This window comes from Mobula birostris, chromosome X (genome assembly GCF_030028105.1).
Source record: "Mobula birostris isolate sMobBir1 chromosome X, sMobBir1.hap1, whole genome shotgun sequence".
NCBI classification, from domain to species: domain Eukaryota; kingdom Metazoa; phylum Chordata; class Chondrichthyes; order Myliobatiformes; family Myliobatidae; genus Mobula; species Mobula birostris.
This window is the reverse complement of record NC_092402.1, coordinates 42,373,947-42,392,169: the sequence shown is the minus strand read 5'-3', so window position 1 is coordinate 42,392,169 and position 18,223 is coordinate 42,373,947. Positions and strand designations below refer to the sequence as shown.

The 18,223-nt window shown below is 39.8% G+C and overlaps 1 protein-coding gene across 2 annotated transcripts in view; it reads right to left on the bottom strand.

Annotated features, from left to right (window-relative positions):
* rab5c (RAB5C, member RAS oncogene family) overlaps nucleotides 1-9,074 on the bottom strand; it is a 49,940-nt gene extending 40,866 nt beyond the window's left edge. For both annotated transcript variants that reach the window (XM_072249870.1, XM_072249869.1), the window contains exon 1: nucleotides 8,871-9,074. The gene's annotated coding sequence lies outside the window, so the exon portion shown is untranslated. The remainder of the gene's footprint in view (nucleotides 1-8,870) is intronic.
* Nucleotides 9,075-18,223: the final 9,149 nt, after the last annotated feature.

Sequence of the window (18,223 nt, the reverse complement as noted above, 5' to 3'; positions counted from 1 at the left end):
TCTGCTGCTTGCAATACAAGAACCAAAGACCCACCAGTTAACCTGGTATGAATTTCAGAACCAAATTTGTAGTTAGACTTGCTTCCAAGACTAGCTGTGCTGAAAGTGTTGTATGTTTAATAAGATAATTAACATTTAACAATTGTCTGTGGTAACAAAAGGAGGATTTTGCTCAACTACCCTTTATAGTGTATTTTCTAATTAATGCATTATTGTATTCCCAAAAATGCTACAGTGCATTGTCACATTATAAAGTAACCAGCCACCCAGCCACACCTTAGAAAAGAAATACAATCCTATTAAACAGCGCAAATTTGATATATTTTCTATATGTATACTCAACGGCAGTTTTTAATTCCAGAGTACAAGTTAAATATAGTAACTTATTAGGATCAGCTATATCTTAAGCCTGCTATTTACTAGAAATGCATCTAATCTTGTTGTAAAGTCACTAGATCAGTGACCTAGTATCAACCTCTGTCTCAATATTCAAAGGCTCCACTTCCACTGCCCATTCAGGAAGAGTGCCAAAGACTCATGACCATCAGAAAAAAAATTTTTTTTTAAACAGTGACCCATAGGCCTAGATTTTCCCCACAAGAGAAAACGTCCTCTCCATGTGCACCCTATTAAGATCCTTCTGGTCAGTGTGTATTTCAATCAAATCACCCCTTCCTTGTCAAAACACCAATGATACAAGCCGACCTTTAAAAGGCAACCAGCTCACTCCAGGTATTAGTCTAACACACCATGAACTCTTAAGATGAGCTTTGTTACACGCACAAAACCATGACATGCATTATTTTGTGCCGCAACAACAGCCTGTGTCGCTGTGCTTCTGGCATCAACGAAACATGCCCAAACTTACTAATCCACACACCTTTGGAAACCTCGATCTTATAGTTGGTGCTGCAAAGTGCTACGCTAACAGTTACACTATACATTGTGAAAGAATGACCGATCTCATCAATCCCCTATATAACTGAAAGTTAACCTTCCCATTTTGAATTACCCTGTCAAATAAAATGACATTCCATTAGCCTTCCTAATTACTTGCTGCAACTGTATTCCAGCCTTTGGAGAATCAGGGCAATCAGATGTCTCATCACAGCACTGTACAATTTCACCACAGATTGTGATGGATGGTCACTTCTGGTCAGCAGGCCTCTTGGGTGTTTATTAGTCTTGCTTTCTAAGCACAGCAACCGGCACTTGGAGGATCACAAACAATTGCAAGCAAACTTCCAACAGTGGTTTGACTTATGGTCGTAAATGTAAGTCAGTCTTTAGTTCTTAACATATAAATGGCAAACAGTAATCAGCTTAAAGTTAAAACAAGTACTGTCCATAGAACAGCTTTGCAAACAAGCTCTGTAGATTGTAGATACTCTGTCTGTGAGAAGATTTAGCTCACTTCACCTGGTTTATTGTTGTTCAAGATGCAGTATAAGACAATGGCTTGTCTAATTTGGCTTGTTTCAACCGAAAAGTTGACTCTAAGCTGCTTAGCTCAAGGAAGCTTGCAGAAGCAGATGGACAATTATTAAACTCATGTGTTTATAGTTGGAAAGTTTATGTACTCAAGGAACTTAGCTTTACAGCATTAATTGTGAACTGTGAACAGTGAGCTGAGATCTGTCTCCAAATGCTCTTAGATCATTTGTGCTAAAAGTGAACCTGAGGAAATAGGTATGTGTGAAGTTACCCAAGTGACAGGATATAAATGTAGAGATAAGATCAGGCTTATTGGGAGTTGTTGAAGAACATCAAGTAGTATGATAGGAAGACAGGGCGACTAGAATCTACTCCTTTGGCTTCGGTTTCTGTGGCGGATGATTTGTTCATCGGCATTGTTATATCTTTTTAGTTTATAAGAATTATACCTGTGTTTTAGAAGTATACGTTTTAGAAATTGTTCATAATTTGGAAATATTGAAAATAGAAATCTTTTGAGTTTTTAAAAAAAAATGTTTTCAGACCATTGTTTGGATTTGAACCTGCATTACTGAAAATAAATGAACTGTATTTAAACTACTATGTTAGCTCGAAGCATTCTTCCCCTTGGTAGGGAGAGGGGACCCACTGTTTGAATGGTGCATATTGGCAGCTAAACCTCGGCGTGGAGAATAAACAGGGAAGTAAACTAGTTTTTGAAGATTGGGTAGTGATAGTATAATCTCCTTTTTGTGAAAGTACCCATGGCTATTTATCTCTGATAAGATTTAAGGCCTTTGTTTGAATTTAGAACTTTGCAGTCGGCAAACCCAATACCATCACAAGATTATGCATCTTTTTAATAGCCCAATTTGCCAGATCTTTCCCTACTCCTTTATCCTATTTTTATAGCTTTGTAACCCGTGTATATCTTCCGACTTGTTATCTTAAATTTACCAACAGTATTTTCAGTACCTTCATCCAAGTCATTCATACAAATTGTAAGATGTTGAGGGTGCATTACCAAATCCTTTGGCACATGAATTTGTAACATCTAGGTAACCAAAAGTTGAGACAAAAAAAAGACAAGGGAGGTATGGAGAAACATCATTGTCGTTAAAAATGCTAGAGAAAAATAATAAATCAGATCATTGGACATCTGGATGAGTCACGTTGAATACAGCTCCATTTGGCATCAAACTTTTTCAAGCTAAAAAAAATGAACAAAATGTTACAGATGGTTCTGTAATCATCCAGCATAAAACAACTAACACTTAAATTTCTAGGATTAAACTATGTAAAACAGGGATTAGACTTAAATCAATTTAATGCAATGAGCACTTTTTCAAAATATTGTAGTCATTACTATTGAACATAGTGAGCAATGCCTGAAAGTAATGTGCAAGTTTAGACTGGCCAAGTTTCAATATTTTCATATCTGTGCAGCACTCAGGAATCCTAGGATGTGGTAGAAAAGCTGGGCTTCTCCACTTTTATCCTTTTACTCTGACTGTAAATCACTCATGAACAAACAACAATGGTATATGTAAAGTAATATAATGAAAGAACATTTGTGCAAAGAACTTCAGTATTTAAATATGAGGTTAAGGACTTTTTAGCAGAACTTTGGACTTAAAGGAATGGTATATTGAGACTTAAGATTTAAAGCTAGCCATGCTTTTAGGGCAACAGAGGATGCCTTTGGTCTGCTAACTGTAGGTATTCCCTGAAATAAATACAAGGAGCATTCCAATTTCTAGCAAACTTGGGTCCATAGCACAACACTGAAAGGTTAGTATGGGGAACTCCTCCCTGCAAGATAGAGGATTTTACTGTGCAACAGCCAATGCTATGGAGCTCTAGACAATAGGACCAATCAAGGGCAAGAGTTCTGCTTTACAGTACCAGTTCAAGTTAAGGGGTGAGGAAGGGCAGGGTTTGGCTGAAGTTGGTGAATGAAGTCTAAGCCTGCTGCCTAGCAGTTACTACAGAATAGAAATAGCTGGTAGCCCTGAAACAAACTGAGGCAGCCCTGGTAACCTTCATTCCAAACAGCGATCACTGATGTCCGTTCAGTCAATTAAGAACAGGTTTGACAGCATCTAACAATTTTGATGAAGGGTTCCTGACATGAAACATTCATTGTTTCTCTTTCCACAGATCCTGCTTGACCCATTGAAGGCTCCTAGAATTTCGATTCACGTTTCAGATTTCTGGCATCTGCAGCTTTTGATTTTTAATTATGTATTACTCAGCAAAATTTTAAAGCTTGTCAAAGCTTAACAGACCTCCCCATATGATAATACATATCTGAAATGAAGTTTGATCGGTTCAAGGAAAGCTAGTTAAATAAACCAGTTCAAAAAATCATGTTCCTCTGTCCTTGAGCTATACCTGGCATAAAGTCACCTCTTCCACTTCCTGATATGCCATGGAAAATTAGGGAGGTGGGGGGAGAAGTCAATTTTAAGTCAGCCAAAGTAAAATCAAGGGAGGCAACATCCAAGAAAATTGGATCTATCAGAACAGCAAATTGCATCTGGATGAATCATGGATAATTTCTAGTTACTTTCACATGGGATTTGAAAACACCTGGGGAAATTCAAGACTGGCTTAATCAAAGATCAAGCTTGATAGAAAAAAATCTATGAAAGAAAGCAAGACAAACTAATCTTTGAACGGGGGTGGAAGTGACAATACAGCACAGATATTAGCACTGGAAAGCTAAAATCTTGGGTAATCATTTCTGCTTCAGCATTTCAATGTTTTTATCACAACAAATCAAAAATTAGTGGCATTGTGGATAGTGTAGAAGATTAACAAAGGATACGGGCAGAGAAATGGCAGACAGTTTAACTTGGCCAAATGGAAAATGTTGCACTTTGGGAGATCAAATGTGAAGAGACAATATACTGAAAGGCAAGACCCTTAACAGTGTTGATGGGCAAAGAAATCTTGGGTTCCAAGTCGATTGCTCCCTGAAAGTGGTTACACAGTTCCATAGGTGGAAAAGGTAGCATATGGCATGCCTACCTTTAGTAGTTGAGGAATCGAGATAGAGACAGTAAGGGTATAACTTTATAAAACTCTACATCTGGATTATTGCATTCAGTTTTAGTCACCCCATTATAGGAATGACGTTGAAGCTTTAGAGAGAATGCAGAAAAGGTTTACCAGGATGCTGGCAGGATTACAGAGTATATGCCAAGTTGGGCAAACTTGGGTTGTTCTCTCCCCCCCCCCCCCCCACAAGAGCAATGGAGATAGAGGAGAGATCTGATAAAAATTTTAAGATTTTGGGGCATAGAAAGAGTAGACAGCCAGCATCTTTTTTCTCTCCAAAGTTGAATTGGCTAATATCAGAGGGCATGCATTTAAGGTGAGAGCATGTAATTTCAAAGGACATATACAGGACAAGGTTATGATTTTTTAAAAAAAGTGGTAGATGCCTGGAACGGGCTGCCTAGGGTGAAGCAAATACAAACGTTTGTATGATATAGACATTTAAGAGGCACTTAAATTGGCACACAAAGGTGCAGGAAATGGAAGGACATAGACACTGCGTAGGTTGGAAGATTAGTTTAGTTTGGCATTTAATTACTCATTTCATTAGTTTAGTACAATATTGTGGGCCAAAGGGCTTGCTCCTGTACTGTGCTGCATTTTGTTTAAAAATCTGTTTGGAAATAAAACCTAAAAATTGCAAATGAACACAAATTAGCATGGCATTATGTATTAGTAAAATGTAATGATTCATAGGATAAGCCTTTGAATGAATGCTTACTCTCTAATAAGTTTTAAGATGAGAAACCTTTGTCCCTTGCTTCTCACAACCACCCCCAATGACATTCAACTAACTTTCAGTACCAAAATTATTGCTGAATAGCAACTGTGCCCAAGACAGTCCTTTTCTTTTGATTGCTGTGAGAGAAGGAATCTGTGAGTGGGCAATTGCTGTGTGGCAGACAGGTAGGACTCTCTGCCTCGTGTAGTGTCCCTCTCTTTCAATGAATGTCAGTGATATTGTAGAATGGTATCGTGGTTCTGCATTTATGGATTGGACTATTGTGTTTATGGACTGTGGACTTCTTCCAGACATATGGTTTTTATATTCTGTTTTTTAAATCACCTGCTCCTTTTCTGTTTTGTTGTGCAAGAGAGGGTGTTTGGGGGTTGATGTTCTGTTAGCTTTTTGTGCCGGGGGGGGGGGAGGTGTTGATGCTCCTGTTTCATTTTGTGCGGGGGTAGGGTGGTGTTTTGGGGTTGATCTGGATGCTGTTCTTTTTTGGGTCGGGTGTGGTGGGTGGGTTTGATGCTTCTCTCTGAATAGCTTTCATGCTTCGTTTCACGGCTATCTGGAGAAGACAGATTTCAGAGTTGTATATGGATACGTTTTGATAATAAATGAACCTTCGAGTGGAAAATCTTGCCAAAATTACCTCCAAGTTAAACTACAAAGTTAGTACAAAAGTATTTTCAATGAAATACATGACAAGAATTTTATTATAATCAATTTCACCTTTTTAAAATTATTTGTTCCAAATACAAGATAGACTTAATTTGTTAATTCTGTAGCAAATGCACGTTTATAAAAATCACCCATTATGAACAGCAATACCAATATAATTGATAGCTTTTGTAAGGTCTTTAGATTACTGTACCCCAAATCTGGGGAAGAAAAAAAAACATTAAGTTTAGTGGTGATAGTGGAAGATACAAGGATGCAGGAAAACCATTACCGCAAACCTCAATCAACTATGACAGCTACCAAAACAAATTTAGGAATTATAGGAAAGAAAAATCACATAGCACAGGAACCAGCCATTTGGCTCTTTCAGCCTGTGTTTAAACTTGTCATTCTCTGTTCATTTCCCATGTCTCTTAAGTGCTTCCTTTTAAACCATACATGCAACATCCAAATCTATCATCTTTTCAGACAATGCATTGTAGGCCACAATGCTCTGTCTGAGAAAATCATTGCTGTTTCTGACTCTTTAGATCATTACTTTCTGCCCTCTGATGTCTGAAACTTAACAGTAAAACTGCTTTCACTTCAGTTTATCAAAGTAATCTGCTTTAATTCTCCCAACCCCTCCTACATAAAATCACTCCTCAATCTTCGATTTTAAGCAACGCATATTGCATTTATCTTCAATTTTAAGCAACACATATTGCATTTATCATCTCCCATAATCGAAGTCTTTCACCCTTTGGGCCCTTTTGAAATGAAAACATTTAATCCATTTCTCTTTGGTGTTACAAATAAAGGGAGAAATGGAAGATTCAAAACCTGGCACCCAGAAGTAAATGAAGGACTTAAGCAACCTGTTATATGGTTCGTGAACAAGATAATTACTATTTGCTGATCTTCTATTGTAGGATTGAGGGTTACTTCCTGCATCATACTTAAAAGCCAAATTTAAAAAAAAACACCTTATCCTTAATTCAGTTTGTGAATATGAAAACCATGAAAATTCAGCATTCCCTCCCCACACACTCATTTAAGGTAGAACAAGTTTTTCTATAGTGATTTACACTTCCAACTTGCACATTGGAACTCCTTCAGAATCATTATTGGTGCAGTTCAAGGTGTACTTTTAGCTACAATGAATCAAACCTAAATACAAGAGCATACAAGTTGAAAGTTAGGCAGTGCCATAAATACCAAGATATTTTAACTAAAGAGGCAGTACAGCTATATAATGTTAATGTATAACTTTAGCCTCATACCAATTTTATGGGAATATACTTGTCATATAGTTTCATTACCTGCAGATTTAAACCCAACTATCAAGGTTCAAATATTCACACATATTAATGCAAAATTACATGTTCATATTCATATACATGCATCTTGAAAAACATTAAAGTAAAAACAAAAGTCTGAAATTAAAAATTATGGAACTCCTTTGGTCAAGCAGCAGCTGTGCAAAGAGAAAAAGTTAGCATGCAATAGCTCTTCGTTAACTGTTCCTCCTTCCATCAGAACCCACTGTGAAAAATTTTGAAAGAATTTATTAAAAGAAATTGTGACTTTTGACCTTGTAGTAATTAAAACAAAAAAAAACAGTATTTCTCACAATTGTAAATTAATGCTTAATGCCTGTCAATATCCTACAGGGATTAAAATGGTAATAATGTTAACAAAAGAAGGGATTGCGATATTTGCAACAACCTGGACCACTATTGGACTCAGTTATCTCATGTGCTTTACTTAAAAGTTGCACTTCCTGTTTTTGTTTCACTTTGTAGATTGAAAAGGGAATTGAGGAATAAGAGTCACAAAAACACTTGAAGTATGCAATTGTACAAGAGATATTTTAGTTGGACTGATAATGGGCCAAATGGCCTAATTCTGCTCTTATATCTTATGGTCTAAACCAATAGATGCATCAACAATACAAAAATTGGAAAAGGATACTCCATTTTTACTTTAGAAAACAAAAGGCTCTGGATTTCCAAGTTGTTTGAAAAGCCCCAATTAAGTACTGCCTAGACTTTGAACTATTAAAACAAATGCATGCAACTAATATCATGGAGCCCCCCCCATCCTTCAATCAAATATCCCTTTTGTCCCTGTCAAAAGATGTAGACTTCTTCAACAAGAGAAAAGCTGGCAGATGCAAGAAATCCAAGCACGCACAAAATGCTGGAGGAACTCAGCAGGCCAGGCAGCATCTATAGAAAAGAGTAAACAGTCGACGTTTCGGGCCAAGACCCTTCAGTAGGTTCCTTTCCTACTACCACTCCCCTCCCCACAAAGGCATATAAACACTTTTACTGACCCAGGAATCACTTAACATAACGCAGCAAGATTAATCACTGGGTATAAAATATTGCTGGCAAAACGTCACATTAATGCTGAGTACACTTTTAAGTCACAGAAAGAGCAAGTTGGGAGACAAAGCAGATTCCAAACAACGCATGATTAAGGGGCAGGAATAAACTGAAAACCAGAAAAAGAGGAAGGAATGATGGAAACTTGAGCATCACAATTGATGAGCAAAAAAGGATTTGTTTCAAATCAGAAATAAAATAGTTTACACCAAGAGGTTTAAACTTCACACCGTGTTCCAGAATTGTTTCGCAATACATTTTTTTAAATAAGGTAACTGACAGAGCAGAAACCGTGATGCATTAGTACTCCCTCCAAATTTTGTTGTTTACATACAAGCTTTTTAAAGTAATGGAGTTTAAAATATTCAGCACCGTGCTAGAAATCAGGAACAGGGCACCATTACACGCAGGTTGGACACAGCAGTTTCCATTAATGTCACTGTAGCCTGGCTTCACTGAACTTTCTTTGTGGCGTTACGGAATGAAAGCGGCGTCGAAACCCCCTTTAATCTCGGTCGGGTGTGCGGGGGGGGGGGAATGCCTGGCTCTGCCAGCCCACCTCCCACAGCAGCTATCCCAATACATACAGTAGTATTTACCTCACCAACAGGGCGTTCACCCACAACGAACTGATAATGGGAACAGCGACAATGGGAAAGGCGCGAAACGTGCAACAGCAACAACTTCGCCTGAGTCTCAGTCTCTTATTTCACTTCTCTTGGCTACTTCAGATTAAAAAAAACTCCAGGCCCAAGTCTCGGCCTCCACTTCCGCCTTTCCGCTTTCGCATCACCGGCCCGCCCATTCCTCTTCCGGAAACTATGTAAAAGGTAGTGGGGGAACGTATCCTCGATTGGCATTACACCTACCCAATCCGTAAACGGAATGGACTGAAGCTTGGCGAGAGCAGTCGGGTGATACGAGACAGCCAATTGCAGAGACGCTATGTCGGAGGATGGACCAATAACAGTGAAGTAAGACCATGTCGGGAGATGTAGTCCTAAAGGGCGCTTTGTATGGATGGATTTTGATAACTACAATCCTCAGAGGGCATTGCAATTTCCCAGGGACATGAGGGTTGATTGACAAGTGGATTGTAACCTAGGAACGCAGAGTAGGAGGGTGATAAAGAGAAATAAATTTTGCAGTCCCCCTCTTTTCGAACGTTCACTTTATGAAACCTCACTGTTACGAAAGACCTACATTAGTACCCTGTTTTCGCTTTCAGAAGTTGTTTTCACTGTTACAAAAAAAATCAGCGCGCGATAAAAAAAAACAAGCGCGCGAAAAAGACAGCGCGCGCCTCGAGCAGCCGCTCTCCCCCGGATTCTCGCTGGCGTTGCTTAACCACGAGTCTGTGAGCAGCCGTTTGCAAGATGAGTTCTAAGGTATCGGAAAAGCCTGAAAGAGTTCATAAGTGTGTTACACTTAGCGTAAAACTAGACATAATTAAGCGTTTTGATCGTGGTGAATGAAGTAAGGACAATGTGAGTTTGGCTTGTGGAAGCTGACGAAGATGATGTTGAAGAGGTTTTGGCATCCCATGACCAAGAACTGATAGATGAAGAGCTGATGCAATTGGAAGAAAAAAGGATAACAATCGAAACTGAATGAGTAACGATAAAGTACGACTTTAATTTTGAAAGGGTACATCGGTTTAGGGGATATTTGCAGGATGGTTTGAGTCCTTACAAAGAACTGTATGATAGAAAAATGCGTGAGGCTCAGCAGTCAAGCAAGCCTTCCACATCAGCCACAGCAGACAACGAACCTCGACCTTCGACATCGAGGCGGACAGTCATAGGAGAAGATGTGCTGCTTGCCTTGATCGACGACAAGATGACACCCCAGTGTCCCACCACCCCAACGCCCAGGCCATGAACAGGTACCTATTCGCGGAATGCGGGAGAAACACAGCACATCTTTAAGAAAAAAGCAGAAACAAACATGCTAATTAATTAGGTGCCGCCCGACACATAATTGTCAGCGGAGATCAGAGACGACACAATCGGCAATCGGCACTGATTTGGGCCGACAATTACGTGCCGGGCTGCACCTAATTAATTAGCATGTTTGTTTGGGCTTTTTTCTTAAAGATGTGCTGTGTGCCTCCCGGCTACCGCTGGACCCCTGCATACTTCGCGGCGATGTATCGTTCGGCAGCCTGGAGGGTGGGGGCTACTGCACCAGCCAACCTGCAACGATTCAATCTAACACACCATCAGTGTGCTCGGCGCTGAACCAATTCCGGTAAGTGATACTCCACTGTACATACATTATTTCTACTTTATATAGGCTGTGTATTTTTACGTGTTATTTGGTATGATTTGGCAGCTTCATAGCTTAAAGGTTACTGGAGAAAGTGTTTTTGCCAACAGCGCTTGCGTGAGATTTTCGCTACGGAGAACAGTGCAGTAATGATTGTGGAAAAGTATTTCTACTTTATATAGGCTGTGTATTTATCATATCATTCCTGCTTTTACTATATGTTACTGTTATTTTAGGTTTTATGTGTTATTTGGCATGATTTGGTAGGTTATTTTTGGGTCTGCAAACACTCACAAAATTTTCCCATATAGATAGATATACTTTATTAATCCTGAGGGAAATTTGGTAAATGGTAAATATAAATAAATGGTAATTGCTTCTTCGCTTTACGACATTCCGGCTTATGAACCGTTTCATAGGAATGTTCTACCTTCGGATGGCGGGGGAAACCTGTATTTGAATTCGAACACTTGTAACAATTGACAATTTCAATTCGGTCTTTTGCAGAGCTCTCCAATCTTATTTATTTTAGTTTCAGAATTTTTTTTTAAGTGAGTGCCATTGTTACAACCATATGTTTAAAATTAGTTTTGCGCTGTACGAGTTAGGGAAAATTGTTCTCATGCTATCCATGCAATGATATCAAATTGGTATAGTTTTGAGATTACTATATACTGTACTTATTTAGTCACATATTGAAAACTCAATAAATTAATCCATACAGATAAAATTATTTGTGGCGATTTGCCCTGCTAATATGAACTGCATACCAAGGCTTTGGGCCAACTCAGGGCTGCTCCGGGAATTTGGAACTAAGGACTCAATTTGGTTCGGAATGCTGTCATTGTTGCTCGCTTCTATTGTTTACATGGTCTGGTTTTTTCCTCTTTCTCTGTGGGCACTCGGAGTTGGTCTTATTTTTTTAAATTGGGTTCTTTTTGGTTCCTTATTTTGTGGTTACCAAAGTAAGGAACCGGAAAGGAATAATTTTATTGGAAAAGAGATCACTCATAATTTTGACTCTTCATCCAAGACATTCCACACTGACCACTGCTTGATGGATTTGTGGCCAAAAGGTGTTTTTGTCCAGAGACCTTTCAACAATGGACAGATGGTATAGCAGGATATTTGCTGTACACCTTAGGAAAAGGTGAGATAAGACAAGTGAAACAGCTATTCAGGAGTTTGTGGAAATAAATCTCAAGGTTGTATTATTTATACATACTTTGATAATAAGTGCACTTTGAATCTTTAAATATTTGCTGTTACTTTCAAGTTTCGTACTTCATTGTATTCTGTGTACATATGGCTGAAACAAATTAAAATATCAAAAAAATTGGCCCAAGGAATCACTGGTGTTTGGCTGCTAAACAAACAGTTACTTCTTTCAGTTATCAATATCTATATGGTCTATCATTCTTTGATCTAAACCCTTCGGAATGGCAGGCGGTGACCAGTGGGGTACCGCAGGGTTCAGTGCTGGGACCGCAGCTGTTTACAATATATATTAATGATTTAGATGAGGGAATTAAAAGTAACATTAGCAAATTTGCTGATGACACAAAGCTGGGAGGCAGTGTGAAATGTGAGGAGGATGTTATGAGAATGCAGGGTGACTTGGACAGGCTGGGTGAGTGGGCAAATTTATGGCAAATGCAGTTTAATGTGGATAAATGTGAGGTTATCCACTTTGGTGGTAAGAATGGGAAGGCAGATTATTATCTAAATGGAGTCAAGTTAGGAAAAGGGGAAGCACAACGAGATCTAGGTGTTTTTGTACATCAGTCACTGAAAGCAAGCATGCAAGTACAGCAGGCAGTGAAGAAAGCTAATGGCATGCTGGCCCTCATAACAAGGGGAATTGAGTATAAGAGCAACGAGGTCCTTCTGCAGCTGTACAGGGCCCTGGTGAGACCACACCTGGAGTACTGTGTGCAGTTGTGGTCTCCAAATTTGAGGAAGGACATTCTTGCTATTGAGGGAGTGCAGCGTAGGTTCACAAGGTTAATTCCCAGGATGGCGGGACTGTCATATGTTGAAAGATTGGAGCAACTGGGCTTGTATACACTGGAATTTAGAAGGCCGAGAGGGGATCTTATTGAAACATATAAGATTATTAAGGGATTGGACACGCTGGAGGCAGGAAGCATGTTCCTGCTGATGGGTGAGTCCAGAACCAGAGGCCACAGTTTAAGAATTAGGGGTAGGCCACTTAGAACGGAGTTGAGGAAAAACTTTTTCACCCAGAGAGTGGTGGATATATGGAATGCTCTGCCCCAGAAGGCTGTGGAGGCCAAGTCTCTGGATGCTTTCAAAAAAGAGATGGATAGAGTTCTTAAAGATAGCAGAATCAAAGGTTATGGGGATAAGGCAGGAACTGGATACTGATTGTGGATGATCAGCCATGATCACAGTGAATGGTGGTGCTTGCTTGAAGGGCCGAATGGCCTACTCCTACACCTATTGTCTATTGTCTTTTGTCTCAGTCCACCAGACGATGCCCTTGAGGTGGCTGTGGTGCTAATAAGATGGTTGCTCAACTCCTTGTACACTGTGTTTACTGAGAAGACCTAGGAAGGAATGCAGTAGTTTTTGTCAAGGTTCATCCCCAGCAGCCGCGTAAAACGTGATACTTTGATCTGTGGTCTCTTCCAGAGGATGCATACAGAGACAAACATTAAATGCTGCTGGAAGATCATCAACTCAATAAAAGATACGCTTTGCTCTGCCCGAAACTTGATGGTCTTCCAGTGCAAGGAGATGTCCACAAATGAACATTGCTGATGGCGCGTTCTAAAAAGCAGGAGTACCTGTCAAGACCGAAGCTCATTGCAGCCATAGCAAAGGCTTGGGGGATGAACAACAGTGTAGTCTTGCTCCCACTGGATGCTGAATGGCTGAACCCTGTGCGGCAGTCTCTAAGACACTTCACTGTGAAGGAGACATTAATGTTAGTGACATATTATAAAGGGATGCAATGAATTGCTTGGTTCAGTGGCTGTAGGTAAAAACATGGCTCAATTGTATTTGTGTGTATATTATGAATTAAATATATTTTGGGGAGAAAAAATTCAAGCAGCGCATTGTGATCACAGTGGTTGGTTGTCCTCTGGTAGCAGCAATTCCATTTCCAATTCCAAGTGAGAATGATCCTATTCCTCAGACTGTGTTTGTCTAGCATTGCTAACAATCAGTTAACAGAAGTATGTGGATGTATAAATGTCATAATCACTACCAGAGAGAAAGCTGAATTGTAACAGTGGTCAAGAGGGAAAAAAAGCTAGTTGCTCTGACTACAATAAATTCTAGACTGCAGTTCTATTCAAATTCTGATTAGAACTGAAAGTTTAAGTCTTTAAAGTCTTTATACTTTATTGTCGCCAAACAATTGATACTAGAACGTACAATCATCACAGTGATATTTGATTCTGTGCTTCCCGCTCCCTGGATTACAAATATTAAATATTAAAAATAGTAAACATCAGTAAATATTAAAAATTTAAATTATAAATCATAAATAGAAGATAGAAAAATGGAAAATAAGGTAGTGCAAAAAAACCGAGAGGCAGGTCTGCACAAAGATTTAAAAAAAATCCAGTTCAGGAGCTGTTCTGCTCTTTGTATTTGTAGAAACTGTGGTGATATATTGATGTGTCAAATATTTCTTAACGTTAATTTCCATTCCAAATATTTTATTAGATTTTCAAGAACATTTGTTTGAATATTTATTCAAATATTTGATTAAGCAATACAAACAGATGTATATTCATATACTTCAAGAGAACATTTTGCATTTAGATGCAAAGTAACATTCATTTTACAAAAACATAGATTTTCATCTAAATTTTATGAAGTCATTATACATTTTGTCTGTGATGTTTATAGGAGGAGTTCAAAGATTTGCCAGGTCCATCATGGCAGTAGCCTCCCCAGCAGTGAGGACATCTTCAAATGGCGGTGCCTGAAAAAGGCTGCATCCATCACCCAGGACAGACCCTCTTCTCATTGTTACCATCAAGGAGGAGGTACAAGAGCCTGAAGACACACTCAATATTTTAGGAACAGCTTCTTTCCCTTCACCAAACTTGTAAATGTTTAAATGGACAATGAACCTATGTACACTACCTCACTTTTTTTCATTTTTTGCGCTACTTATTTAATTATATAGTGTATATATAATATATAGTGCCTAAAAGAAGTATTCACCCCCCACCTTGGAAATTTTCATGGTTTATCATTTTACAGCCTTGAATCACAGTGGATTTAATTTGGCTTTTCGTGTCAAAGTGAAAACAGATCTCTGCAAAGTGATCTAAATTAATTACAAATATAAAACACAGGAAAATTGATTGCATAAGTATTCACTCCCTTCAAGTCAGTATTTACTAGACACACCTTTGGCAGCAATTACAGCCTCGAGTCTGTGTTGAGCCTCTTTCAGCCTTGCACATCTGGACACTGCAATTTTTTTCCCCATTCTTTACAAAACTGCTCAAGCTCTGTCAGATTGCATGGAGATCATGAGTGAACATCCCTTTTCAAGTCCAACCACAAATTCTCAATTGGATTGAGGTCTGGACTCTGACTTGGTCACTCCATGACATTAACTTTGTTGTTTTTGAACCATTCCTGTGTAGCTTTGGCTTTATGCTTAGGGACTTGCTGGAAAACAAACCTTCTCCCAAGTCACAGTTCTTTTGCAGACTATATCAGGTTTTCCTCCGGGATTTCCCTGTATTTTGTTGCATTCATTTTACCCTCTACCTTCACAAGCCTTCCAGGGCCTGTTGCAGTGAAGCATCCCCACATCATGATGCAACCACCACCATGCTTCACAGTAGGGATGGTGTATTTTTGATGATATGCAGTATTTGGCTTACACCAAACATAGCGTTTACTCTAGTGGCCAAAAAACTCAATTTTGGTTTCATCAGAGCATGGAACCTTCTTCCAGCTGACTTCAGAGTCTCCCACATACCTTTTGGCAAACTGTAGCTGAGATTTCATGTGAGTTTTTTTCAATGGTAGCTTTCTTTTTGCTACTCTCCCATAAATCTTTGACTGGTGAAGCACCTGGGCAATAGTTGTTGTATGCACAGTCTCCCTCATCTCAGCCTCTGAAGCTTGTAACTCCTCCAGAGTTGTCATAGGTCTCTTAGTGGCCTCCCTCACTAGTCCCCTTCTTGCATGGTCACTCAGTTTTTGAGGACGGCCTACTCTTGGCAGATTTACAGCTGTGCCATATTCTTTCCATTTCTTGATGGTTGACAACTGTACTGCAAGGAATATTCAGTGACTTGGAAATTTTCTTGTATCCATCTCCTGACTTGTGCTTTTCAATGACATTTTTTTTTTTTGCGGAGTTGCTTGGAGCATTCTTTTATCATTGTGGTGCAGTTTTTGCCAGGATACTGGCTCACCAGCAGTTGGACCTTCCAGATACAGGTGTACTTTTTCCACAATCAATTGCAACACTTTGACTGCACATGGTAATCTCCATTTAACTAATTATGTGACTTCTGAAACCAATTGGCTGTATCAGTGATGATTTGGTGTGTCATATTAAAGGGTGTGAATACTTATGCAATCAGTCATTTTGTGTTTTATATTTGTAATTAATTTAGAGAGATCTGTTTTCACTTTGACATGAAAGTCCTTTTCTGTTGATCAGTGTCAGAAAAGCCAAATTAAATCCACTGTGATTCAATGTTGTAAAACAACAAAACACAAAACCTTCAGGGGGTGCATGATGAACACTTTTTCTAAGCACTGTGAGTGTATGTATATATAGACACAGCCAGCACTGAGACACCAGGCAAGGCCATTTGATTCCAAACAATTGTTTTATTGATCATTACAGAATGTCTCTTTGGTGCTTCCCGCTCTCTCTCTTTTCCCTTTTCCCTTTTCCCTTTTCCCAACCATGATTCCCCTGTCCCTGCCCCCTTCCTACTCTCAGTGCACAATAGAGACGCATATCAGAATCATGAAATTTGTTTTTTTTGCGGAAGCAGTACAGTGCAATACATAACATTACTACAGTACTGTGCAAAAATCTTAGGTACCATGGCTATATATCAGGCATCATAGCCACAGTCAACAAGACACTAGGGACCTTCATTAAGAACTCAATGGACCATTGGAGGATAATACTAGAAGCTAACTCAAAGCCAATAGTGCAAGTGACCATCAGATGTGGAATATACCAGGGTGATGCAGTATCCCCACTGCTGTTTTCAATAGGTTTGAGTCCCCTCAGTCAGATCATCTCAAAGAGTGGATGTGGGTACAGGTTCAGAAGTGGAGTGACCATCAGCCACCTCCTGTACATGGATAACATCAAACTGTATGCCAGAAATGAAAGAGACATTGATTCACTAATTCACCTGATTACGATGTACCTCAGAGACATCGTGGTGTCACTTGGACTGGAAAAGTGCAGACAGATGGTAGTGGAAATAGATAAACTCATCAAGACTGAAGGAGCCGAGTTACTTGAGGGCCGTATACCAGATGAACAGGACAGCTACAAATATCTGGGGATCCTGCAGGTACATGGAAGCCATGATGAGGAGACAAGGCTGCAACATCCATATACCTCCAAAGAGTGAGACAGGTCCTAAAAAGCTAGTTGAATGGGAAGAATGAGATCAGAGCCATCAACACATTTGTCTTACCAGTCATCAGATACCCAGCTGCAATAGTGTGCTGCCTTGCACCGAACTGGAAGCCACTGACATCAAGACCCGGAAATTACTAACAATACATGGAGGATTCCACCCAAAGTCCAAAGTTGAGCGACCGTACACCCGCCGGAATAAAGGAGGACGGGGACTTGAAAGTGTGAAGGCCGCAGGCCTGGAAGAAATGCGAAAGATCCATGAGTATGTCAGGAAGATGTGCCCTAAGGATGGCCTGCTAGGAGAATTCCTCAGACAGCAGGCAGGGGGCATAGAAATGGAAGTGGGTGAAGCAGCGCCAGAGGACCAGAGACCATGGCAGGACAAACCACTGTACGAGATGTACCATCGCTAGATATCAGAGGTGGCTGACATAAGAATGTCCTACCCATGGCTGAAAGTGGCAGGGCTGAGGGACAGCAGAGAGGCACTGCTCATGACTGCATAAGAACAGGCGCTGAGCACAAGAGCAAAAGAAACAGGGGTCCGTCACACCTGAGAAGATAGTAGAGAGTGACGGCTAAGATCCCGTGGGACTTACAAATACAGACTGATAAGCAGGTACTGGCCAACCAACCAGACATAGTAATACTGGACAAGGAACAGAAGAAGCAATACTAATAGATGTGGCAATCCCAAATGGCAGTAACATTAGGAAGAAAGAATACGAGAAGCTGGAGAAATACCAGGGCTTGAAAGAGCGGATAGAAAGGATGTGGAAGGTTAAAGCCAGAGTAATCCCGGTGATAGGAGCACTCGGAGCTGTGACACCTGGACTGGGAGAGTGGCTCCAACAAATCCCGGGAACAACATCTGATATCTCGGTCCAGAAGAGCGCACTACTAGGAACAGCAAGGATACTGTGCTGAACGCTCAGTCTCCCAGGCCTCTGGTAGAGGATCCGGTATTGAGGGAAAAATACGCATACACACCACCCATAAAGGGTGAGGGGAAAAAACTGAATAATTCATAGTTTTGGGCAATTTCAGCAGTGAGGCTTCCAG